The following is a 25,187-nucleotide window of genomic DNA, read 5'->3' as shown; positions in this document are numbered from 1 at the left end:
TTGGAGCATTTCTCTTCCCCAGCCCCATGGGATGCCCTTAGTTGTACACTGAAAAATCTGAGCTGCACAGATCAGAGCCAGCGGATGCTGGGCTCCTCCTTGGGACTGTGACTCTCCTGCTGGTGCTTGGGGGGACAGAGTGTCTGGGTGGGGGGGTCAGAGTGAGCAGGGCTTTGCTCCCAGACTAAGGGACAGTTTCAACCTCTGGAGCTGGGATTTCACCCATGAACAGGGTGAAAGAGCACTCACCCTTATGCTTAATGAACCCTCTTTAAAAAACCCTCTTTACTGATGCTGTGAGGGGCAGTTTCAAAGCCATGCAGCCTTTTATCCAATCTGCATCTCTTCCTGCTGCACAGAGCTGAGCTCTCTGTGTGTGCATCACTTTTCTCTTTCCTGGCACCACATCCCTCTCAGCCTTCTGACACATATGTCTCTTGCTGGGTTTTTTTCTTCTCCCAGCCTCCAGCATTCCAGCAGCCCAGCAGCATTTGTGTGTCTCCAACAAGTAGCCACTGAGCCTGAGAAATGCATTAGCTGCCTGACCTGGTTCCATCCAGGTGTGAAAAGATGCAGTGGCTCTGGCTCTGCTCCACCTTTTCTGACCATGTGAGGAGAGGCAGAAGGCTTCTCCGCTCTCCACCAGTTTGCATCATTCAAGTCTATTAAAAAAAAAATAAACAGGATAGGAGTGGTGGGCAGATAGAGCCAATCATGGGGAAACTGTGCAGACTAAAAGGCATTTACTGGATTTTCTGTACTAGAAATGAAAGGAAAACCCTTCAATTAGCTGTCTGCCCGAGGAGCTGAGCAGAAAGGGATGAAAGCTGTGATGCTTTTGCAGGAGCAAAGGGAAATCACCAGCCAGGAGATGGTTTGTGGGCTCTGAGTCAGGCACCCTCGTCAGAGGGGTGTTGAGCATCTCCTGCTGCAAGGTGGAGAGCCTCCCTCTGTCCAGCTTCTGTGCCTTCACCTTCTTTCTCCCACAGCCCTCCTTCTTGGCAGTGTTTCTGCAATCCTCAGTTTGTGCTCAGAGCTTTGGAGCTTCACCTCCTCAAGTGCTGGTGCTCATGTCTGGAGCACTCAGCTCGTCCCTGTGCCCAGGAGGGTGATGTGGGTGCTGAGCAGCAGCATTACAGCTCATGGTCCTTGTCCTGCTCACCCAAGGGCCTCCTGCCCCGTGCCTCTGTGCCCCAAATATCAGCACATCCAACCCCCCTGGTCAGTGCTTTGGGCCACTTGTCAGCATTTTGTAAAGCAAACAGGTCACCTGGGAAGGGAGGCAGCAGCTGTTCTGCTTCCTGGGGTTTCAGGCATCTGCTCCTTGCACACACACACACAGACACACAGACACACACAGGCTGCTTTTACCTTACAAACAATTATTTAACAAAGTATGCAAATAGTATAATTACTGTTATTTGTTTAGCTGTTATAAGTGTTTGAAATGTAAATGTCAGCTTTGGGATTTTTATGCAGGGTATGTGTGTGTTGCTGGCTTTCTCTCTCTCTTGTGTGTGCTCTCCCTGGATTGCAATTTGATGAATTTCTCCTTGTCCTAGAAAAAAAAAAGCTAATGTGATTTCTCTGCGATTACAGCCGAAGACGTCGGAGTGGGGATTACTCACAGTAACTCCTCTTACTTAGCAGATCTGAGTGGGAGGCAGGATTCATTACACCAGCACAGAAACAAAGAGGAAATGTCTTTCAGCTTGTGTCTGCCGAGGCAGCATCCTCACCAGAGCCAGGGCTTCCCTCCCTGGCAGGCAGAGGGTCAGGCAGGGCAGTGACAGCGGTGTCAGGATTTTGGCAGCAGGCTCACAGGAACCTGCTCCTGGCCTGCCACAGCTCCTCCTTGCACAGGAGCAGCAGTAAGTCTGAACTCTGGTTTTCTAAGCAATGTTTTTCTTCTGAAGGAGACTGGAGAGATAGAATAACATTACAGCCACCAACATGCTCAAGGTAGAGCCCTGGCAGTCAGTAGAGTGACATTTTCTAAGGGTGTGTCCCACTGTCACCCATCCTGGCTGGCATTCAGGACAAATGGAGCTCTGAGGAGGTGGTCATCAGTAGGTCACAGCCTGCAGCTCAGGCAATCCATCCAAGGCTTGTCACCATTGCTCCAGCCAGCCTGTACTGTTGCTCCTGACTGGCTTTGAGTCCAGCCTCAGCAGCTGCTCCATACTGGGAATGCTGTCATGGACAGAGCAGTGCTCTGGAGCTGCAGCACCTCTCTGATACTTCACAGCATCCCAAACCTGCTGTGCAGAGCCCAGCAGTGCTCTGGCTTTGGAGCTTTCTCAGATGCACAGATCCAAGATGAATCCAGTTGGATTCATCAGCTGGCAGCAAGCCTGGCACCAGCTTTTCCTTCAGCTGGCTCAAAAGCCAGCGCAGGGGATGGAGCGAAAGTGGAAAGGCTGCATTGCTGCCATATCCCACCCTCCATCCTCTCTGTGACCCCTGTTCATGCAGAGTGCTGGGATGAGGAGCTCGTTTTTATGGGAATCCCAGGGCTCTGAGAGGGGTAAGAGGTTTTCCAGTGCGAACCAGAGGGACTGGAAGGAATGAGGCAGTAAACACAACTAAGAGCTTGGCTCCTGGAGGAGCAGGGAGAGCTTTGTGCCCAGCTCAGCACCAAGGGGTGAGCCCCAGGGTGTGGTGCAGAGCCAGGGCACTCTCTGCTTGTGGCAAAAGATCAGGATCTCTCCATGTGTAGATGCTGAAGCCAGCAGGGATCCAGGTCTGCTGGGCTCCGTGGCTGTGGCTGAGGGTGTGTTGGGACACCAGCCTGCCCAGGGTGGTGGTGGAGCACAAGCTGGGCTCTGTGGCATGGCAAGAGATGCTGAACCAGGCTTTGCTGCTGCTCCATGTTTCCCCCTGCTCTCTGGCAGGCCCTGAGTTGCTGGCACAGGAGCACTCTGGCGTGCTGGCAGAGTGCTGGGAGCTGGTGCATGGCTCTGACACGTTCATCTCCTGACTGGGGCTGTCTGTGCTCTCTGGACCAGCTTGTTAGTGCCCATCAGCAAGGCTGCTGGTCCCTGGGCACTCCCACCAGACAGTGGTGCCATGGGGTGGAACCAGCAAAGCCACTTGGTTTTTAGTTGCAAAGACAGGAATCCAGTGACCTTTGGCAGATTTCATAGCCCAGCAGGCTCGTGTAATTGAAGCTGGTGATGATTTGTCATGGCTCTAAGCTTTCCCTATCTATTTCATTCCTCAGTCCCTCAGTCTCTCTTGCTCCCTCTTTCTCTTTCCTTCTTTGTGATCTCATTATCTCCATGCCTTTCTCTTTTTCTCTCTTTAACTGCAGCATTTCCCAGCATAGAGAGGTACCTCAGGATGTATTTGTCTTCAAGGGATCTAACTTCTGCCCGTCACATCACAGTATTTTCTCCACATCCATTATCCAAGAAAACCTCTTTCTACCTATGACCAGGAGACCTGCACCTGCCAGAAAAATCCAGTCCATTCCATCATAAACAATGCATTGCTGTGGTCAGTACCCCCAAGCAGCCATGAGCTCCAAATCCCAACTTTCCTCCTCCCCCTGTCAGGTGAAGGTTGAAGTGACATTATCACTTTTATTGAAATTCCCTGGTAGAAGGCAGGTTCAATGCTATTAACATATTTCAATTCAAGCCATTCTTATTTTAATTAGCCTTAAGTAATTAGTTCTAATTCATTGCCATTTTTTGCTCTGCATATTTTGAGTTATTTACTTCCCTTGCTAAGTAACAATTTGATGTAATTATGTGCTACTCATTCTTTCTATTTACATATGCTCACTCACTCAGATTTCCTCGTTGAAATTTCAACAGATCCTTTGAATTCCCTCTTGAATTGTTTTCTGAGTTGTCAGCGGTGTGGAAATTGTGGGGTGGAGAGAGAATTGATCCTGTTCTTTGGACATCCCTGGTGCCAAAGGCAGTGAGAGTGCCTGTGAGCACCTGGGCTGGCAATGGGCTGCTCTTGGCAGGGAAGGTCCATTGCCAGCCTTTGTTCCTGGGAGTCTGGATTGCCATATGAAAGGAGTTTGGGGACTGAATCCAACTCTCTCTGTCTTCCTCTTGGGTTGCTTTAGCCCAGATGCCAAAGGGACCAGTCAGTGTTGCTGCTTCCTTTCATTTTCTTTGTGCAGCCAAAGATGCTTTGGCTTTCCAGAATGGAAATGCTCTGGATTTCCAGAAGTGCAATGCCTCTATTGCTGAAAAAGCCTGCACCCTTTCAAGTCCTGTATTTTTTTTTTTTTTGACATTTTGAGTACTTTGAGCAATTTGTCACATTTATATATATGTCAGGTTCTTATCTGGAATGTACTTATCTCAGCAACCATTTTTTAAATTCCTCTGAAGGACTATATTGTTGTCTTCTTCTTTCCTCAAGGATTGCCCTTTTCTTACACCTTCTCCATAGCTGAGATTCTCAGAGGGCTGTGGTTCATCCATCTGAGGCTGTTTGCTGTTCAGCTGCTCTGAGCCCATCTTTTCCATTGCCTCAAAACTTGATTCTGAGCAGTCTTAACATCTGCCTTCCTGCAGATCCTGCAAAAACGTGGATTTCATGCTCACATGGAGTGTGTTTATACCTGGGTGTATATGCCTCACAACTTTTAAGTGCATTATCCAACTCCAGCCGAATTTGATAGAGGGTAGCAGTCTCAAAAATAGCAAGTTCCCTCAAGGTTTGAGCAGACAGGCAGAGGTAGAAGAGAGATGCCCTACTTCTACAGAGGAAAAAGCTGCCATGTTGTGCTGAGCCTTTATTTGATGCTGGTGAATCCATTTGGGAGAAAGCACAAATCTCAGCACCCCACCCAGAGGAAGGACTTCAATCAGCCCATGCCCCTTCTCAGTGCCCAAGTCAATCATGCTCAAAGAAAGCAGGAATTCATAGTTATGATGCTCATGGAACTACTTGGTTGTTGTTTTTTTTTTTCCCCAAGTATCTTTTTCACTAAAATTTTATCAGCCGTTTGAATCCATGCTCCATTAGCAAATCCTACTGGCTTCATGAATATGCACGTTCACAATGTGTAGCACTGGCTTAACTGCTCCCATTGAAGTTGGTAATAAAACTCCTGCTGACTTCAAAGAGAATAAAGTCAGGCCGATGCTGAGTGCTTTGGAAAATCCCACCCCTTGTTGTTATTTTATTCTTAAGGCATCCACGCAGGAGCTGTGGGATGAGACTAAATACTCCAGAATGACTAAAGAGGGGGAAAAGTTAACAAAAAGAAAAGATCAAAGAGCCAAAAGTGAAAATCCAGATTCTGAGGTAAATATTTAAGGACCTGTCTTTCAAGATGGGAAGTGAGAGCAGTTTTGCTTTTGTCTGGGGAAGGGTCACAAGCTGCAGCCTTGAGGCAGGAGAGGGGCTCACACCTCACTGAGGCCATCGTGAAAGTTCAGATCTGAAAGTGTGGGACCTCCAAACTGTGCCAAGGCTACACATGACCATGAGCTGGAGTAGAATTTATCCTTAAATTCTCTCCTTACACTTCAGCTTTCCACATCTAGGAGGGTCCACAGAGGTTCTGGTTGCCTCTGCTGGCACCAGGAAAAGGCAAAACCCCAAAACATCCCATGGGTTATCAACATCTGCAAGTGAGCAGATCCCTCTTAAATGATCTGTTCCTCTGCTCCTCTCTTGCTGTGAATGATGCAGGGAAAAGGCATTGCAGAGCTTTACAGCTCTTCACTTTGGGTTTTTCCCCCCAGATGAATGAAGTTCTCAGGTCTTTGTTTTCCCAATACTTGAAGCCATAGCTCCAAACTGCAATGGGAAGAGGAAGGTTCCCCACTACCACCCAGTTTAGTGGAGCATTGTGCTTCCAGCTGACTTCAAGGGGACATAAACAAAATTGTCATACACAAATGATTTCCACTGGGCAGAACTCCCTTGGCATGAAACCATTCTTACCTGTTTTGCTGAATCAGAGCACGTTCTTCTTGCAGGGACTTCGTGTTTTAGTGTGGGCTATTTTGGTATTTTCCTCTCCTAAGATTATTTCCACTGGAAAAAACACAGTATTTTTCATTCCAGCAGTATTTTTGGTAACAGTTACTATTTCCTGACAATATGTCTGTATTTTAGGACAAAACCAAATTACATGTTGGAAATGCCTTTCCCCACTGCCATTTCTCCAGCACTACTCACAAGCCAGTTACATCAAGAACATAATCTGCAAGAGGCACAATAGGGGCTATATTAAGTTTTATACAGACTTGCCATAAAATTACATGCAATAGCTACTTGATCATGTTATATCAATCAGTTTTTGCCTGGCCATTTGGTAAGCAATCGCTTTTATCTTGATGGCTTATTTTTTAATTCAGACCTTGCAAGGATTTTACCAAGAGTTTTTGTCCAATGGCTGCAGAATTCTCCTGGTCACATGGTTTAGTACAATATGACTGTTAGTGCACTGTTGCATGATAAGGGGTATTGGCAAAGAGAACCCTCTCACTGTAGTTAATTCTCATTGTTTTTCTGATTTTTTTTGGCTTTTACTCTCTGTTCCTTGACGTCTATAAAAATTTTGACAGCAGTTGGAACTGGATGCTATAAAACAGGCTAGAAACTGTGACAAATATGTTTTTTTTTTTGCTCTTCTGCCTACCACTTTGCTCCAGAAGAATGTGAATTTACCATCAAACTTCTGCAGAGTTAGAACCTCTCTTTTAAGCTTGGTAATAATAGGTAAAATCCTACTCCCTGGCTGCACCATATAATCATTATTATCTTACAAATCCGAAGTGCTTTGTGTAATCTTCAAGGCTGTGTTCCTAGCACTGTGCTTTAGGAGAAAATAGAAGGATCATAATTGTGGAAAATTGCATTTTGTTGCATTTTTTGCCAATTCCCTGAGATCAAAATGGTTAATTTCCCCCTGCTCTGTGCCTTGTACAAACTTTGAATCAGTACAATTTACTCTGATGAAGCAGAACAGGGCTGCAGATTTACACTGCAGGTTTTTCTTGTTGGTAGATTCCTTCAGCTTGGTTGTGGAAAGACCTAAAGAGGTGGAGGATCCATATTATTCCTAATTTACCTCCCAAATATCTGTTCTTCTTCTGGTCTGTACTTTGACTTGGAGATTAATATTGGTTTTCTCTAAAAAGGGTTGTGAGGTTGATTTTTAAAACTTAATAAAAAATAAAAAAATAAATTTAAAAAATCAAGTTTTTAAAGTAAAACTTAATAAAACACAGTAAGTTTTATTATTCATAAAGGCCTGTATAGCTATGGTTGCATTTTTTTTAAGTGCCAAAAAAATCTTGGCTAGCTGCAGAAGTAACCCTAAGAAAGAGGGGAAATGGTGGAGGAGGGAGTTCATTCAAATGCTGCCTAGCTGGAACCTGTGTACTTTGTTCTACTTTGCAGTTTCATTCTGAAACTTATGCAAAAACACCGTATGGGATGAAACTTTCAGGTGTATTAAACCCATCCCATAATGTTTATTTTTGTACATGGACAAGAGATTACAGCTTTTCCATTGAACTTCCAAAGTCATCATCAAAAGCCATCGTTACTTTGTGAACACTTTGTAGTCTGGTGTCTGTCCTACACTAGTTAATTCATGTAAATCTAAAGAAGTGGTTGCAGGCAGGATGGCATCAGAAATATGGAAATAGAGCATCTGGGTAGAAAGGGTAGGTTTTTGCAATGTTTCCATTGAAATTATTTTTTCCTGCCAAGTGAACAGATGCAGTGAAAACAGACAGTCTTATCGGCAGCCTTTCTTTTGGGGAGAATAAATGAGTGAATGATCTATCAAAATATTTTTTCCGTTTGATTAAACAGGTGATATTTATAGCATTTCTAAATATAAACCAAACTGAGGCGAAAAAGAGGAAGATTCACAAAGAATGGCCACTCTACAAAGTCAGGTGCTGTTCCTGTACCCAAAAGTATTTTTAAATTCCTATTTCTTCACCTAAGCTGAGTGAATGCAGTTCACTGCACTGTTTAGCAGACTCAGTCCTGATGCTCATTTTGGTCTGATGCTGTGGGCTGCAGGTATGTTTGCTAATAGATTTCCTTTTGTTTCACATTAGAATAACAACAATATACCTAAGGGTTTCAAGAGTCTGCCTTTTTCTTATGTTACAGTACAGGTTCTGGAATAAATACCTGGAAAGGCTGAAAATTTAGCAATGAGATAATAGAAAAATTTGTACCTCGCAGAAGAATGCAAGATTTTGACACTAGGTTGCATTCTGAATAGAATATTAAGTTATTATTAAAATATACTTCAAGTTAATTTTAATGTCATTTTGATATGAACCTATAAAGATTTGTTATGCAATAAAAATAGAAATGGAAAATTCCCCTGAAGCCTTGCAAGTGAAGTGTTTGATTTATCAAATTCTAATTCTAATTCTTTTAAAATATGATTTTGCCAGAACTAATTCATGTCATGAGAAATTTCAGCTTTGTTGAAATGCAGCTTTCTGCTGGGAAGGTGAACTAACACCTGACCAGGGCTGCCTGGCTGTAGAGCCTGCTGGTCGCATTTAATTCCTTTGCCAGAAATTACATGGTTATTAACCCTTTGACCATTGGTATGATACTGCAATGTTGGGCTTTTTTGTTTTTGCCTTTTTCCAAACTGAGCTACATCTTCTTATTAAAATAATTTTGCATTTGTTCTGAAAAATTTCCATATTTTTGTACTTTTTATAAACTCCCTTGTAATAAGGCAAAGCAAACCCTTTTATCTTGCTGCCCCTTTCATGGAAGTCTCCTTTGGCCACTTTTATTTGTGATTTTGCCTTTTCCCTTGATTATGTGTTGAGATTTGTGTTAAGATTCTTAAGCATTCTGTCCTGCTTTTGGGTTACAGTGTTCATCTTTGGAGCTTGTTGTTCCTGTGTTTCTTTATCAAGGAAATCAGCTTTTTCACAAATGCATTTTCTTTACATTGTTATCAGTCCCAAAAACTGTCCTGAAATAAGAGTTTTCACTGCTTAATGCAAGATGTCATCCTGAGTAATCCTGAGTCATTTAATTTCATATCTTGTAAAATGTCTTTTCTAAGATGGTCAAACTGACATTTGTGTTCTCTGTCAACATAGTGTTGAGTCTAATACTGTGTGTTCCCTTCTTTCCAGTGAACAATCTGAACCCAGAAGATATCACTATTTGAGTGTTTTTGCTCATTTAAATGCTATGGAAGATGATTATTGACTTTTCACTTAAATGATGTAGTCGTTTGAGAAAATCAATTTTCCTTATATATTCACCAGCTGTATTTAAGAAGTAGCATTTGGCTAGCAATTTTCACAATTTAAAATAGAAAAATCTCTCATGCGGTGGCTTTCCTTAAGAGATCTCCAACACTTCCCTGTCACATTAATCTCTTTTTAAATAGAGGAAAATTGAGGCAGAGATGTAGAAAGTCATCCCAGGAAACTCAGTGGTTGAAGCAGGAAGGAAAAGAGAAAACAAGTCGAAAAGCAGAAACCAAGCATTGGTATCTGTCCTGCTGGACTGTCATATTGTTAAGTGAACCTGTTCAATTCACAGGAGGGTAATTTATATCACTTGGGCTCTAAGAATCCTGTGTGTTCCATGTTTCTGGATAGACAGATGGATGCTCCCTTCACACGTCTGGGTTACTTTTGGTATCACACCGTGAACTGAAGGTCTTGCTCTGCCTTGTCTTGAACACGCTCCCATGAGCACTGCGAATAGCCTGTTAAATATGGATGATCCATCTTGACTTTCCAGATGAGTCAAGAAAAAATACTGGGAATGTTTTTTGACAGGTGTAAGCCAATTGGTGTAGAGAGCTGAAGTCTCCAAGGCATTTCCCTGGCCCCCGAGGAGCCCTTTGGCTTCCAGCCATGGGCTTTTTGTCATCAGCTGCATCCTGTTCCTGGCAGCAGCACGCCCCAGGAAAGAGCACAAATCTCTCTCCTGGTGAATTAGCACTCACAACTCTTCATTAATTTTACCCCCAATCTTCCTCCACATTTGTTGGCTTTGGAGAAGGGTCCTGAGGTACCTTTTGCAATTTGTGTGCCTCGCTCAGAACCAGTTGCGAACATTTCCTGTATATGGATGGCAGCCTGGCCTTCCTCTGGTGACTTCTCCTGCTATTTAGGAGGAGAAGTCACCAGAGGAAGGTGACTTCTATTTGATTTGATTTTCTCATGTTGATCTTTGAAATGGCAATATCTGGTTTTCCTGTAGAGTTCCTGAATCCTGACTTCTGGGTTTTGCACAGATAACCTGTCCCATGTTACATAGCAGGAGTGGAATCTGGAGAGGTTTTGGCAGGATGGCTCTAAGAGGTGGCTGCAATGGCTCTAACATCTAAAACCTGAGCTGGCACTAAGAATTTGGTCTTCTGAGAGGACTAAAACTGGCTCCCACTGAAGTCATGGAAGGTAATAATCTCATTTATTTATGGAAGACTTATAGCAAGAAGCCTCTTAGAACACATTATTATTATTTAGTGTGAATTATTAGCACTGACTCTGGATTATGGCAAAACGGAGACATGAAACCTTCTGTCTGCAAAATAGCTCTCAAGGTTGTAAGGAAACCCTTAAAATTGCAAGACTGGGAAGATGGGTAGAAGGATGCAGGTGGTGTCTCAGAAATAAATTGGTGGTTTGTAAAAGTTTGGAATTGCTAATCTCAGGAAAACCCAAGCTCAGTAAAAGGCTTGGTCTTTTAAGAAGACTGCACGTAGCTGAGAGACCAGTCCCGGCTTTCCTCCTAGGACTGCAAAATTACACCTTTCACGTCACACTTAAAAAGCAATTGGATGTAATCTGTACCTTGTGCATGACATAAAAGAACTAGATGAGATAATCAGGCACCAGCATGCCCCCAGGTCTTTTTTAAATACTGAGATCACTCCAGGGTATGCTTATGATGATTTCCACTCCTCCATCTCCTGTCTGCTGAGGGAGCTGCTTCTCTTGTGTCTGTTCACTGCAGGTGTTGGCCAAGTGCTCCCAACCTACCACCATTATTGGCACAACTTGAGTTGTCTTTGGTGGAGCACGCCCTGTTTCAGCACTAGGAAGGTGAAGTGTCTAGGCCAAGTTCATCATCCAGACTCCACAGTCAGTGGAGAAAGTTGAACACCTCCAGTGTGTAATTCATCCCATCCAAAAATAGATGTTTAAGACAGGAAGAATGAATCACTCTCTGGGGGTTGGTGCACGTCTCTCTGTTCACTGATGATAAAAGAAGTCTAGACAATTACCTTAACCTAGACATCCAGCTGTAAGACACCTTCAGCTGCGTGAGATCGAGCTGTGCTTTCAGGTCCCTAAGGACTGATTTCCACCCCCCTGTTCAAATGGGAAGTAGTTTTCTGATTTCACAGCAGCTTTCTAGCTGAAGTCACTGACAATCAGAATCTCAGTGAGCCACATATGGCAGTTTTACCATAACTGAATAGCTTTTTAATGAAAGGGTTTTTTACCCTCAGTCCCATCTGGGAGTTATCCATGTGAAGTTGATGGTGTTTTGAGGAATGTTTCTTTCTATTTCTTGCTGAACCATTGCCACCATTAAATATTGCTGCATAATTTCCTCCCAAGGAGTCTGTTGCATGTAGATAATATTCAAAATGTGGTCCCCATTGATTACTTTGATTGAACACATGATGTTCTCCATGAGCAGGAGCACAGCTCTTCAGATGGTGCTTGCAGACACTCTTATTTGTGAGTTCATTTCTCATGGTCTGAAATTCCTCTCTCATCTTCTCTCTTGCCTTCCCATGAGCTCATTTGTTAAAGTATTTGGGGAAAGGCAGACAGGGAAAGGCAATGGATGACTGCAGAAGGCAACAAAGCACCAAGATCATAAGGAGCATCCACAGAGCCCTGGAGAAGGAAAACACAGCGGAGGCAGCTGAGAGGAGGGAAAGCCTCCAGCACTGGACAACCAAAGAGCTGGAGCTGCCAGTTCCCCGTTGACCTCTGCCATTCCTCACTGCCTGCCGTGCCCCATAGGGGTGACCAGTGCACGAGCAAAGCTGGTAGATCAATCCAGGGTTCTGAGATATTGGCTGCTCCCCTTTCCAGCCCAGCACTTAGAGCAAAGCCACCTTCAGCTGGTGCTCCCATGGAGAGACCAGGGAGCAGGGGCCAGCACAGCCCAGCTCCAGCCCTGCCTGGTTGTCCTTGCCCCCAGGATTGTGGTTCCTGTTGCCATTGATTGCAGGGCAGATAGCTGAGGATGATGAGGGTGATGATGTCTCCAAGGGGACAAAGGATTCCCTAGAAGAGGAGGGCAGATGTGTTACTCCAAGGGCAGGGTGAACTGATGGAGAGGAGACTTCAGGGTGCCAAGCTGTGATCCTAAAGCTTCCACTCCAGACAGGTTAAAAGGTTTGGAAAATACACAGCTTTGGCATCTCTGCAGAGAAGAACATCTCAGCTCGCCTTGAAATACATGAAGATTTAATTCCTTTGACTTTCACTTTTAGATTACTTTTTTCCCTTGCTCTTTTAAAAGTTCAATTCAACATGGAAGTGCAGTCTTCAAGGAAAATACTTGGAAAACATTTCGACCAATATGGTTAATGGAAAACTTTCCTTTTTTCAAGATGTCTTTTGTCTCTCTCTTTTGGAAGATGGAAGCTTGGATGAAGCCTGAAATGTTTGCGGTTCTTTTGTTTGTTTGTTTTGATTTGTTTGTTTATTGGTTTTGTTTTGTTTTCTGTTGTTTGCACGTGTATGTGAATTTTCTAGTTGCCAGAAGAAATAATTTGCCCAGTGATGTTGCAGGTGCCTCTTTGCCCTCCCTGCCAAGACACCTGCCCACTGCTGCCTGCAGGAGCCCTCGGTGGAGCCCAAGCCGATGTTTCTCTCAGGGAGTTCCCTGCTTCATCCCTGCTGCGTCAGAGCTGAACACATCCTGCCAAGATTCGAGCAAAATATTCCAGAAAAGGTTGAGATATTCACCGAGCTCAAACTTACAGTACAAGAAGTTCCCTGGAGCAAAAGCAGAGCTGCGAGACACCGTCACAGCGCGGCGCTTCCCCAGCCCGGCAGGCACCACGCCGTACCAGACAAACTCCTCCAGATAGGATCCAGGCAGAGATGTTTGCTTAACACAGCAGCTCTTTGAAAAGGCAAATAAATGGACAGTGAAGCTACACAGACGTGTCACTGTGCAGCGATTTCCGTTTAGCATTTATGTTTAGTGCCAGGAAAGCCTGACTCATGAATATGAAATCAGAAGGAAAGGAAGAAAGCAGTTGTTCATTATTAGAGCTTCGAATTGGGCATGTGGTGGGAATTAGCGTTGAAAAACATGCAGGTTAAAAAGAGAGGGGCTGGCTCTGGTGGTCCAGGAGGCTTGAAGAGCCTGGCTCTTCAACCAGGGGATGTGCTTTTGTGGGGGCCTCTCTGCTCTCAGGGTTTGCCCACGGGGAGTTGTCGCAGACATCTTTTTATGAAAATCTTTTTCTTGGGGTTTTTTCTTCCTGAGAAGCTGAGAGGCTTCAGGAACAAAATGTAAATAGTAGTTATCTGCTGCTGTGGAATGCAACAGGTGCATCTGTGATTGGCCCATGTTGGATGTTTATAATTAATGGCCAATCCCAGGCCAGTTAGCTTGGACTCTCTGTCCGAGACACAAACCTTTATTATTCATTCCTTTCTATTCTTAGCTGAGCTAGCCTTCTGAGATAAAACTTTTTCTTCTATTCTTTTTAGTATAGTTTTAATGTAATATATATCATAAAACAATAAATCAAGCCTTCTGAACATAGAGTCAACATTCTCGTCTCTTTCCTCACCTGAAAACCCCTGTGAACACTGTCACAGGGTGCTGCTGCTAAAGAAGAACTCAGGAGCTCAGAGTTACCATGATGAGGCTCTGGCTCATTTTGAAGAGGGGGAAAGCAGGTCCTGAATATTCTTGGAAATTCTCCAAATTTACCTTGAGGTGATGGTGAGGAAAGGCAGGGAAGAAGAGCCTCTTAATTACCAGAAATAAGAGAAATAACTGAGACGAACCTCCAAGAAAACAGATCAACCTCAGATGGAAATCCTGAGGTCCCTAAAGGAAGCTCACCTTTAACTGAGACTCCGTGGGGTAAAAATGAAGGAATCCACAGCCCTGATGCTTCTGCAGGTAGGGTTCCTGTTTCTGCTCCTCACCTGCACTCTAGAGCTGAGAAAGGCCTCTGTGAGCCTGGGGTGAGCCTGGCTCCCTTCAAAACAAGCTATCAACCTTCTTTCTGCACATATTTCACCTTGAGAGAGCTGAGCTTGTTCTGCCAAGGAGGCATGTGGGTCAGAATCAGAATATCCTGAGTTGGAAGGGGTCCAGAAGGGTCACTGAGTCCAGCTCCTGGCCCTGCACAAGACAACCAACCCCAAGAATCACACCAGGCACCTGAGAGTCATCCAAACTTTCCTTGAACTCTGCTAGGCTTGGTGCTTCAACCACTTCCCTGGGGAGCCCGTTCCGGTGCCCAAACACCCTCTGGGTAAAGAACTTTTCCTAATGTCTCTAAGAAGAGTGATGCTATTGCAGCAAATATTTTTGGTGGTACTGGGAAGGAAGAAGCAAATAAAGGCATTGCTGCAGGGTGGCAAGGGCTTGTTTTCCAAAGCAGCTCCTTGCATCAAACCCTGGGAGCAGCTCAAGGCAGCAAGGAAGTTGTCATCCCCTCCAGTGCCTTCATCTGAAGCAGCCCAGCTGTGCTCTATAAGTACCCCTCCTTTTCCTTGCATTTTGGTAATTCCAGCACCCTTAAAATATGACAAGAGCTGATCTGTCAGTGTGGGGCACAGCAGCTCGCAGTAATAGCATTTAGTAATAGTAAAATAGTAAAAACCTTTGGCTGATACCCCTGGCCTGGAGGATGCAAGGTGCCTGGCAGGAGGCTGGATAATGGGCTGGGTGGGCAAGTGCCCACAGGACAGGACAGATCTGCCAGGTGCTCCTCACCCTAGTGTCCCGCTCTGCCCTCAGTGACAGCACTGGATCAGGGCTGTTCTGCAGAGCCAGGCTTTGCCCCAAGGCCAGGCCATGGGAAGCTGCTGGCAGGGCTCTGCTCCACCCCATGCAGCTATGACAGCTTCAGAGAGTCGTTAGCTTGATGTGAATAATTAAAATACCTGCTGTGCTTCTAAACAGTTCAGAGCCAGCCTCGGAGCTGCATGTGCGAGCCATGGCTGCTGCTGTCTTTGGAGGAGGCCAGAGGAAAGGGGAGGGCTGATATCCAGTGGAAAATTCAGGGCTTGATGCTGCTTCTGGCAGGAGGAGGGACGATGCTGGCAGCTTCCAGAGGGATGCAGGCAGTCCCTGCTCCTGAGGGAGGCTGGAGGCTGACACAGCTCTCCTTGCTGATGAACAGACATCACAGAACTCTCCAAAATCTCCTCTCTGCCAAAAATTTGAGCAGCACTGGAGCTCAGCACCCACCCTTCCAACTGCCCCAGGGCTCTCGCGCTGGTTCAGCTCTCCAAACCTGTGGGATGAGGGTGTGGAGCAGGGGAACAGGGACAACCCCACAGCCTTGGGGCTCCATCAGCACTGGCAGCATGGGGCCCCTCAACTGAGCACACACAGGTGGGCTCTGGGGAGGATGCACTGCCTTGTGTAAAGATTTCCCCAAGATATCAATTAGACACTGAAATCAAAACAGTTTCTGCATGAACAATAACAAAGAGTTGCCTGCAGTCTCTCAGCAGCTGGACTCCTCCTGTTCCTCCCCCGGCTGCCAGAGTTTGTATCAGAATAGCACTGAAGGGCCCCGTGCCCCAGCATGGAGGAGCTTCATTGAACAGGGGAGGATATCAAACATTGTGGCTGTGTCAGTGCTGCTGGAGCATGGAGCTGTAAATCATCTCTTCTTGTGAAAAAAAATGGGTTTCTGGGCAGGGGATGGAGGGAAAAATGACATTCCCTGTGAGTTAGTTTCAGATTGAATTAAACCATTGTTTGGTCATAGAGCCATATCTTTTATATATACGTATTTATATCTATTTTTCTGTGGAGACCCTGGACAATTCCAATTTGGGGTCACTGTGCAGTGATTTTTTTTTCCTCTTTTTTTTTTTTTAGTTCAACCAATGAACCAAAAAATTGGTTATTTTCACAGCTTTTCCATTATTACCTCCGGGGCAGGTAAAAGCAAAGTTTTTAGAGACAGGGAAAAAAAAGTCTGTTTGGGGACTGGCATGGTGAGGAGACAGAGAGAGCTGTGTGCTGACAGCTTTGCAACAGTGTGTGAACATCATCCTGATGTTTGGTGCATTCCCTGGTCCCATGAGGGGAGTGGGAGCTGCCACCTGCTCCCCTCTCCTGTGGCCCTTTGCCCAAGAAAGGCCAGGGCTCCTGAGCTGGAGATCAGCAAATTAGTCTTCTTCTCCCCCACTGCAGAACGTTATCCATCTAAATATTTCCTTTAATTTAGAGCCATGTAGAGTTTGAAAAGCCCTTCAAGTTCACTTGGGCTGATGAATTGGTAATTGAGTGTACCTGGATGTCAGTGCCTCTCTCTGCATTTGTATCAGTCCGTGTTTGTTTTCTCCAGCTGTAAATCACTCAGAACTTGGAGAGGCTTTTATCAAATCCTGCTAGGAGCCAGTCGCTCTCCCTTTCACAAACACATTGCTAATGCCACGTGGAAGCCATGGCTTTGCTGTTCATTTAAAAACAATGAGGATGGTATTAAATGGGAAGGAAAAAAATCCTTGGCAACGAGGGAGAAGGAGGAGGACAAGAATTGCTCCTGTCTCTCTGGAGTTTGCTCCTTTGGACTAATGTCTGTCCCATTGATCTCCTAATATGCTCTGCTTTGAGAGCCTGAGTTATTGCTCCACACTCCCTTATCCCCTGGGTGTTACAGCACACTTTGTTCTCAGCTTCTTCAGCCACCAGCAGGTTGGCTGCCAGCCTTGCTCCAGCCCCACCAGTGCTTCCACCTCCTGGGCTGCTCACCTGTGCCCCTTTCTCCACAGCCCTGGCCAGCACTGGGCATGGAAAAAAAATTTCACCAAAAGAATAATAAAGTACTGGAATGCTCTCCCCAGGGAGGTGGTAGAATCACCATCTCTGGGTGTGTTTAAAAAAAGACTGGACATGGCACTTGGTGCTAGAGTCTAGTTGAGGTGTTAGGGCAGAGGTTGGACTCGATGATCTTAGAGGTCTCTTCCAACCTCATTATTCTGTGATTCTGTGATATGGAGAGTTAAGCAGGTGGTTTAAGGGTTTAAGGGAGTCAGGGTCATCGTCTAAAGGTCTCCAGGTTCTCCAGTGTGTCCTTGGTGAATAGCCCTCCAGTGGCTTTGACAATGCCACAACTGCCTCCCTTCCCACATTGCCCATATCCATGGCTCAGCCCAGTAAATGTGCTCCAGCTCTGACAGATTTGGCAAAAGGAATTTCAAACAAGAGGGGAAACAGTCCTGATTCACATTTCTTGGAGCTCCTCTGATCCCTCACCCGATGGAAGAATGGAGGAACGGCACCACGTGTCTGGCAGAACCCATCCACCCAGCCTGTGCTTGACTGCAGATTTTTCAATGAACTGTTACGTTGCTGTTTGCTCAGTGGAAAAAACCAGCAAGTTATATCCATTGAGAAAGAAACGTGAGGGCTTTGCAATCTGTGTGGGAATGTTTCCTTAGCATAAAATGAGGTGAAGTTTACCAAACGATTTTTCTTTAGGAGTTGTTCATTCAGCTCTAATTGCTTGGGTCTAACTGTTCTTAGAAGGACTGTGTGACATCTTTGTAACACGCAGTTAAGGTCAGAAAAGTGTTGGTAGAAATTACTTCACGTTAAATCAAGTTTTTATTTGGGTATAACGGGGCTGTTCCCTCTTAGCTTAGAGAGAGCAGTAAATGATGCTGCCTGTTAGTAAATGATGCCAGCCCAGTTAGCTAATGGAGGGTGAGTGGTGCCTTATTGACTCCCACTTTCTCTGTGGAAGGAGTAATTAAATTCATCTGCAGAATCCCCATCTTCTCGTGCGTGGCAGTGTGCAACTTCCCTGCATCTCAGCTAACTAGATTAGAGATTACTCATGCTGATGAGAAAGCACCAGCTAGAAAGGGTCTGGCCTGGCTTTCAGATCCCAGCTGTTATTTGCAGGACTTATGCTTAGGAAAAGCATCGCTTTCTTTTGTTTTGCTTCTAACCTGACAAAGTTTGTCTGGAAACCCAGAGGAACAAGCACCAGGGAGCCTCACTGTCTGTCTTCCAGCAGCATTTTCTGAAATGGAACAGCACTTTAAAGTCTCGCCAGCTCAGCCTTTCACTTCACAGAATATGTGCCTGTCTCTGAAATACCAGCTTATTTTTCCTTACCCCCATAATATTCCCATCCAACATTCACTCTCCTGGAAATCACCAATCCAACCTACCTTCATTCAAACACTTGTCATTGTTCCTGTGCTACTGCTCTTCTCCTTCCAATTTAGAGATTATATTTCATAACTGACCTCCAACTAGCTATTGCCTCCCTGTGACACCTCACCCTTGTCTGCCTGATTGATTAGTCTGTTATGCTCTGCACTCTTCCTGATGGCTTACAGATTGCTCAGTATCTGTCACAGGCTTCCTTTTGTTCTCTAATATTCTTGGAGTTTTGGAACACCCTCCGGCTGCCATTCTCTCTCCATAGCCCCTGGCCACCACCTGCCTCTCTTATGAATGTCTAGTTTGGAAAAATGACAAGAAATCTTTTGCAAAATAAACCCCTACCTGCTGTGAGTTCACACATAGGCTGGTAAAACACACTTCTAAGACACTGTCATTTTCAATGGGGCTCTTTATTTTCTTTGCACAATTTGGAGGTATAAAAATGTCATTGGATCAGGCTGTGATCAGTGACATGGCTTGGAAAGCAGCTTTCCCCAGGAAATTTCCTCACCTGCATAAGTCAATGAAGCAGTGACAGAGAGGGAGAAATATTGTGTTTAAAGATGTGGGGGGTAGGAGGGTTCTGTGTCTGCTGGGGGAGAGGTCTGGGCCGTGTCCCAGATCCATCCATCTCCCTGTGCCTGCCAGAGGTTGTCCAGCTCTCTGATATTGTTCCAGGCTTGTCCCAGCTCTGTCCATCACTCTGACATTTAATTAAGTGCCCCATTCTCCTGGATCTTGCACAGGATTTGTGTTGTCTTTCTGAAACACCTCTTAGGTCATGTCTGAATATTACCAACAGGAGGAGTAACAAAATGGTTGTCACCAATATTGGTATTATTGTAACTGTGCAGATGGTAATAAAACAAGACATTGGATATCACAAAGATGAGTACTGTTACCCTCAGTGTCACTTCTTCTTGCTGTACTGGTTGTTTGGCATCACAGGTGAGCAGGAGCTGACAGCAGTGGGAAGCAGAGAGAGCCCTGGCCAGCCAGGCATCCAAAAGTAACAGAAAAACAGTGAAGGTGTGGGAACTGACCACTGAGAGCAATAAAATCACACTTAAGATTTCAAAATACATTTATGAGACCTATCTTCAGGTGTAACAAGGATCATTAAACTTATTAAAGCCTGCGCATGCTGGGTGGCTGGTGCTGGTGGTGGCAGTGGCTCCTCACTCCTCCAGGAGCTCTGCACTGATGTTTTGTACCATCTTCCTATCTATCCTTCTTCCCTGCATCTCTTTCCATCCTTGTCTGGCATTTGTCCCATTCTTTTTACTTCAGTCCCAGGTTTCCTTCCAGCATTTCTCACAGTCCCAAATCCACTGGCAAGTGGATTTCTTTCCCCTTTTAGTTACTCTGTTGAGCACCTGCTCTCATTTGGACCCCACTGTGGTCTTCATCCCCTTCACCTCTGGTTCCTGTGTCTCTGTGTTTGATCCATGGCTGAAGCAGCTGTTCTGTCCCTGGGATGGCTTGGTATTAATCAAGCCATCAATCAATCTTTTATCCCCTTTGTTGAAACTCCCCCTTACGCTTTCTCTTTTCTCCTTGCAGGTTAGATACTGGGCTTGGTGAGCACCTCGTGGGATCCTGAATGCTGTGTCCAGCGTGCCTCCCAGCCCCTGAGGACAACAACTAGCACACATCCAGGACCGTGGCTGGGACCAGCAGCGACACACGGGCTCAGAGGTGAGGGGTGGCATCTCTGGGGTGAGAGGGGGAGCTGGTGTGAGGGAGCTGCCCGTGTGAGAGAGCCAGCAGGGATGGAGCAGGTCCTTCTGGAGAGGGCTGAGCTCTGGGAGATCCTCCCAGGGGTGGATGGTGAAGGGGTTGCAGACAGGACAGTGAGCCAGGGCTGTGTTTCTCACACTGCTGATCATGGGGTGGTTCCTGGGACTCTTCTCCAAGTCTGACCTTCCTGGGGAATCCCTGAGCTGTGGCTGCTGCACTCCTGAAAGCGTGGCAGCAGTGACACTTATCCTGGTTGCATATTTAATTTTTATTTTTTTAAAGATTGAGTTCACATTCTTCCTTTGAGATTTAGGGAATAAAGAAAAAGCACATTATTTCTCCCCTGCAGATGAGAAGTGCAGTGCGTGCCTCCATCCCAGCTTCTACAAAATTGTGTTTTACAAAGCAGAAAAAGAATATCAGGTTCATGTTGGAGCTGTAGCTCAGTTTTCTAAGACCAGATTTTGCCCCCTGTTCCCTGTTCAAATGACTAGCTGTGCTGGGCACTTTGAAATTTTCTCTCTCTTTCTCATCTCCACCTTGATATTGTGAAAAGAATTTTCATCAATCCATTGAAAGAAGGAGATAACTTTTGTATAAAAGTGCACGGTTGACAGGGTTGAGTTTTTTGGGTAGTGTGTAATTTTTTTTTTACACTGTTATTATTTAAAAGATGCTTTCTAAGAGGACAAAAGGGAATAGCTTAATGGAAACAAATTTTTGTAGCAAAATGTGCAGCTGAATAAAAAAAGATTATTTCTGTTATTGCTTGGTTAGACAGGTGAATTTTGAATTTGAGTACAAAAGGTGCTAAAAAGTGTGCCTTAACTTCTCTTCAGTGTGCTGTTGAGATTGAAAAGAATAATTTTTGGAGAAAAACTTTTCTCTGAGCCTCTATTTCCAGCATTGTCAAATCTTTAGCAGTGGCCTTTTCCCACAGCTATTATCATGTTTTCACCTTTTCTTCTTCCACCTCATTTGTCCTTTTTTGAAGAAAATGTAGTGCTGGTGAGAGGCAGGCAGGGCTGTGGGCTGGCACTGGTCTGGAAGGGAGGGACAGCAGAGCTGGAGGCACACAGGCATGTCTGGGAGCCAGACCAGAGATGCAGTCCCAGGGAAAGATGGACAGCCTGGCCTGGGGGAAGTCATTTTGAAAGCATCTACAAGCCTACAGCCCTTAAGACCACCTTTCCAAAATGACTTTTAACCAATTAGGAACCTAAGCATCAATGAAGATAAGCAGAGCTTAGGTGCTCAGGTCCCTTGGGGCAGACACAAATATCTCAGCAATGCAGACAGATAGACAGTTTGCCTGTCCAGATGGATCCAGACCCAGAGCCAGGCAATGAATTACTAATATAAGTGCCAAAACAGCAGGCTTGGGACACAAAGGATAAAAGACAGTTGTGTTATTTGAGCTGATAAGCTCTGTATCTCGTCTGGAAGATGCTGGCATCAAAGGCTCCAGCAGGGATTTCACAATGAAGTGTTACACCATCCAGCACTGAGTTACCTAAGATGTAAAATGGGCCTTGCAGAGAAAGCTTTATGCCTGCCACAAAGGAGCAGAATTAGAGTTTGTTTTGAGAACTATTAGGCTGAATAATTTGGGATTGATCTCCATGGACATTGTGAGATATTGCTCCCAACAGAGCAATGATTGCCATTAGTGTGTCAGCTCCCTGCCTTCTTCCTCCTTTTCTCTCCAGCCTTTGCAAGGGTCAAATGCTTCCCAGGCAGCATGAACAATATTTCCTCCCTTTTTGGTAATCATTGTCCCTTCTATTCATTCCTCAGAAGCCTTTTCACAAGCAAGAGGTATTTTCAAGGGCTGTAAGCATTCATCTCAATGTACATTTTTATGCCTATTCTCCTTGGAAGAGCTGGAGGACTAGTTAACTTTATTAGACCAAATGAAAGGAGCTTTTGGAGGTAGCCTTGTGCAGGAGGTCAGGAAGCTAGAGAGGAGAGACCTGAGACTGCTGTGGAATTTCTTGCAGGAGCTGAAAAGTAGCTTTTGCTGTTTAGATTGGTGCTGCTCTTCCTTGCATTGTGCTGGCCCCTTTTCCAGCACTGAGTGCTGAGATCTTCTGCATGGTCCCATCACTGGTCCAGCCACAAAGGTTTAGGAGCAGTGACAACTGTTAGTACCCTGGATTAGCAAGCCTGGAGGTAGCCAGGCTCACAGCACTGCCAGGGTAGAGGTGCCCTAGGGGCTCTGGTGAAGGTTCCCACCATGGGGAGCCCCAGCCTGTGGCATTCACATTTTCTGAAAAATCCCTTCACCCAGGATTTTTCTCCTGAGCAAGATGAGAAGCCTCAGAGAAAAAGGAAAACAATAATTATCTGATTTGCTTCTCCTGTGTTTTGCTCCTTTGGAATGTGTTTGGAGCTTGTTTACCCACAGGTGATTGTTTCATTGGATTCTGGTGTGAGTTGTTTTCACTCATTGGCCAGTCGGGGCCAAGCTGCGCCAGGGCTCTGGAAAGAGTCACAAGTTTTCATTATTATCTTGTTAGCATTCTGTAAGTGTCCTTTCTGTATTCTTTAGTATAGTATTCTTTAATATAATATAGTATCATAAAATAATAAATCAGCCTTCTGAGAACACGGAGTCAGATTCACCCTTCCTTCCTTCCTTCCTTCCTCCCTCCCTCCCTTCCTCTGGGAGGAACCCAAATACAATTCCAGCCAGCCCATCCCAGGCCACACCCGACTGTGCAAACCCTTCTCCAAGCAGCTTCATGCAGTGAGCAGATGACTAAAACCTGTCTCCTGGGCAATTCACTTCATTCATCAATTAAATTGTTTGCTGTGAACGCTTTGGCCCCATCCAGCTCCAGGATTTCAGCCTTGTAATTTTGCTGGCAGAGGACAGCGGTGCCATGTCCGTGAAATCTGCCTGCCAACTGCTTCCCCTGCTAAGCATTTTCTAGGCTAACGATCCCAAAATCCTTGCCAGCAGCCCCAGCTCTGTCCCTTTCAGGGCAAGGCACTCATTTAAACGTGAGCACATCTAAATGACTCCATCTGCTAAGTGATGCTGGTAAAGAAAAGATTATAGCAGGAGTTAGTGCAGTGTCCTGGGGTTGTAACCCTGTTATAAAATGGGCTGGGAGAACAAGGGGACTGCGAGGAGCTGAGGCCCAAAACCACCTGGGTGACTGTCAGCTTGATTTATTTTCTTGCTCATTAGATAAATTAGAAAACTGGCAAAAGAAAATCATCTCCCGCTCTCAGCTGCTTGGTAACCTGCCACATGGCAGGAGATGCCAGCTGCAGGGAGATGCAGCTCCTTCCCACCTCTGTGGCCCCTCTCCCCAGGGACACAGGATGGGACTTGGGGCTGCTAGTGCCACACATCTCCATCATCCTGCCACCCCAAACCACCTCACTGACCCATCTGGCCAATGGCTGGCAACCACTAGAGTTTCACTGTTCTCTAGTACCGTTGGTTTTTGAATAGCAGCTATTTTCTAGGTGAAAACAGCAGCACCAAATATTGCTTCTGAACACTGGCTTTGACCTCAGAACTGCTTGTTACCCTCATTTCACAAATCAGACAGGCTAAAGCAAAATAACCTGGTTTGTGCTGTATCATCAGGCAGGATCTGCTGCCCTTCAGAGATGTTGTTCAACACTTTGATCTTGTGGCTTGTGACCAGTCTGCCTTCAGCAGCTGTCCCCCTTGCTTATGAACCAGACTAATTTTTATCTGTCAGAAGGATGAAGCTGAATGGTCAGACTTGATTTAAATCCCTGGGTAAAATTCACTGTCTCGGAGGTCAGGCTCCATTTACAGCACCTTCTAACCTAAAAACTCACTGAGATATTCAGCCTACATAACCAAATGTAAATTTGGACCATTTAAGCCATCCTCAGTACCTTTAGCTGTGTCTGATGCACTCCTATAGTGCGAAATGAGGCCGCTGTTATACACGCTGTATTTACACATGAGGAAAAGCTTCCAGACAGGATGAGCTATTAAGAGGCTGCAATGCATTTCCCAGCCAAGGTGGAGGAATCCCTACTGAAAACAGGGGAGAACCAGGGCAGGAGCTCCTGGGAAGGAGACCTGGGGGTTCCAGCACTGCTGTGCCAGTGCAAGGAGCTGTGGGGGCAATACCTGCCCTGTGAATGATGGTTGGAGCAGGTTTCCTCTGCTGTCTGTGCCCCTTCTTCTGCCCCTGGGACTTGTGTGCTGCCTGTCCAGCATCCTTGTCACCCTGTCGGGACACACGTGTCCATGGCTCAGCCCCGTGCCAGGTGTGTGCCCGTGTGTGCAAACGCTGCCTGGAGGGCGGGGACACTGGGCTAATTCCTTCCTGTCATATGCAAGGAATCGGCTTACAGCCCCGAGCTCCGATTACTCTTATCTTAGCCTGCACGATGCTGGCCACATCCTGAAATTACCCGGATTTTTTCAAAATCCGGGGAATGGCTTGGACTCACCCGGCCAATGTGAGAAAACTCTAGCCCTGCTTTCAACCTCAGCAGGTTTGGGGGTGCTGAGTCAGTGCAGAAGATGGGGCATGTGGTTTGAACCTCCAAATGCACCTGGGTGTGATGCCCAATCCTCCTGAGATACCTGATGGAATCCCACATGGAGCAACACCAGCAGCCCCTTCCCAGGCTCTGTGCAGAGCTGACTGCTCAGGCAGACTCACCTGCTGGGAGCCTGGCAGATAACACGGCTCTGAAATGGCCAGCCAGGGAGAGATGCTGTCAAGCAAAACATGGAGTGAAATGTTTGGGCTGCTGGGATTAGGCTGCGAGTCCCACCTGTCTGCTGTGTGACATGTGGCTCTGCACCCTCCACCCTCCACCACTCCCCATCCCCATCACTGCCTGCCAAGCCCACCCTGCTTGGAAATTCGAGTGGGGAAATCAAAGTCCTTCTCCACCCACTCCTGCTGTGCCTCTCAGCCACTGCCATTAACACCGCGCTGGCTGACATTAGCTCTGAATGGATTTTAATAACCCCCCTGTGAGCCTGAATTACCCACACAGCGTGAGGGCCACTGTGAGTGTGGGGATCTGGTGATGAGCAGGGCATCAGGGGCCAGGCCTGCTCCCCAGGCTGTGGATAC

The 25,187-nt window shown here is 45.8% G+C and overlaps 1 protein-coding gene across 2 annotated transcripts in view; it reads left to right on the top strand.

Moving 5' to 3' along the window:
• Positions 1 to 25,187, top strand: part of ELFN1 (extracellular leucine rich repeat and fibronectin type III domain containing 1) — an 82,355-nt gene that overhangs the window by 15,803 nt on the left and 41,365 nt on the right. The window contains exons 1-2 of one of the 2 annotated variants that reach the window (XM_031056578.1): positions 10,382 to 10,397; positions 19,921 to 20,055. The gene's annotated coding sequence lies outside the window, so the exon portion shown is untranslated. Of the gene's footprint in view, positions 1 to 10,381; positions 10,398 to 19,920; positions 20,056 to 25,187 lie in introns of those variants that run through there. The other variant, XM_005420354.2, reaches the window with a different exon arrangement.

This window comes from Geospiza fortis, unplaced genomic scaffold (assembly GCF_000277835.1).
Source record: "Geospiza fortis unplaced genomic scaffold, GeoFor_1.0 scaffold237, whole genome shotgun sequence".
NCBI lineage: Eukaryota > Metazoa > Chordata > Aves > Passeriformes > Thraupidae > Geospiza > Geospiza fortis.
This window is presented reverse-complemented; position numbering and strand designations above follow the sequence as displayed.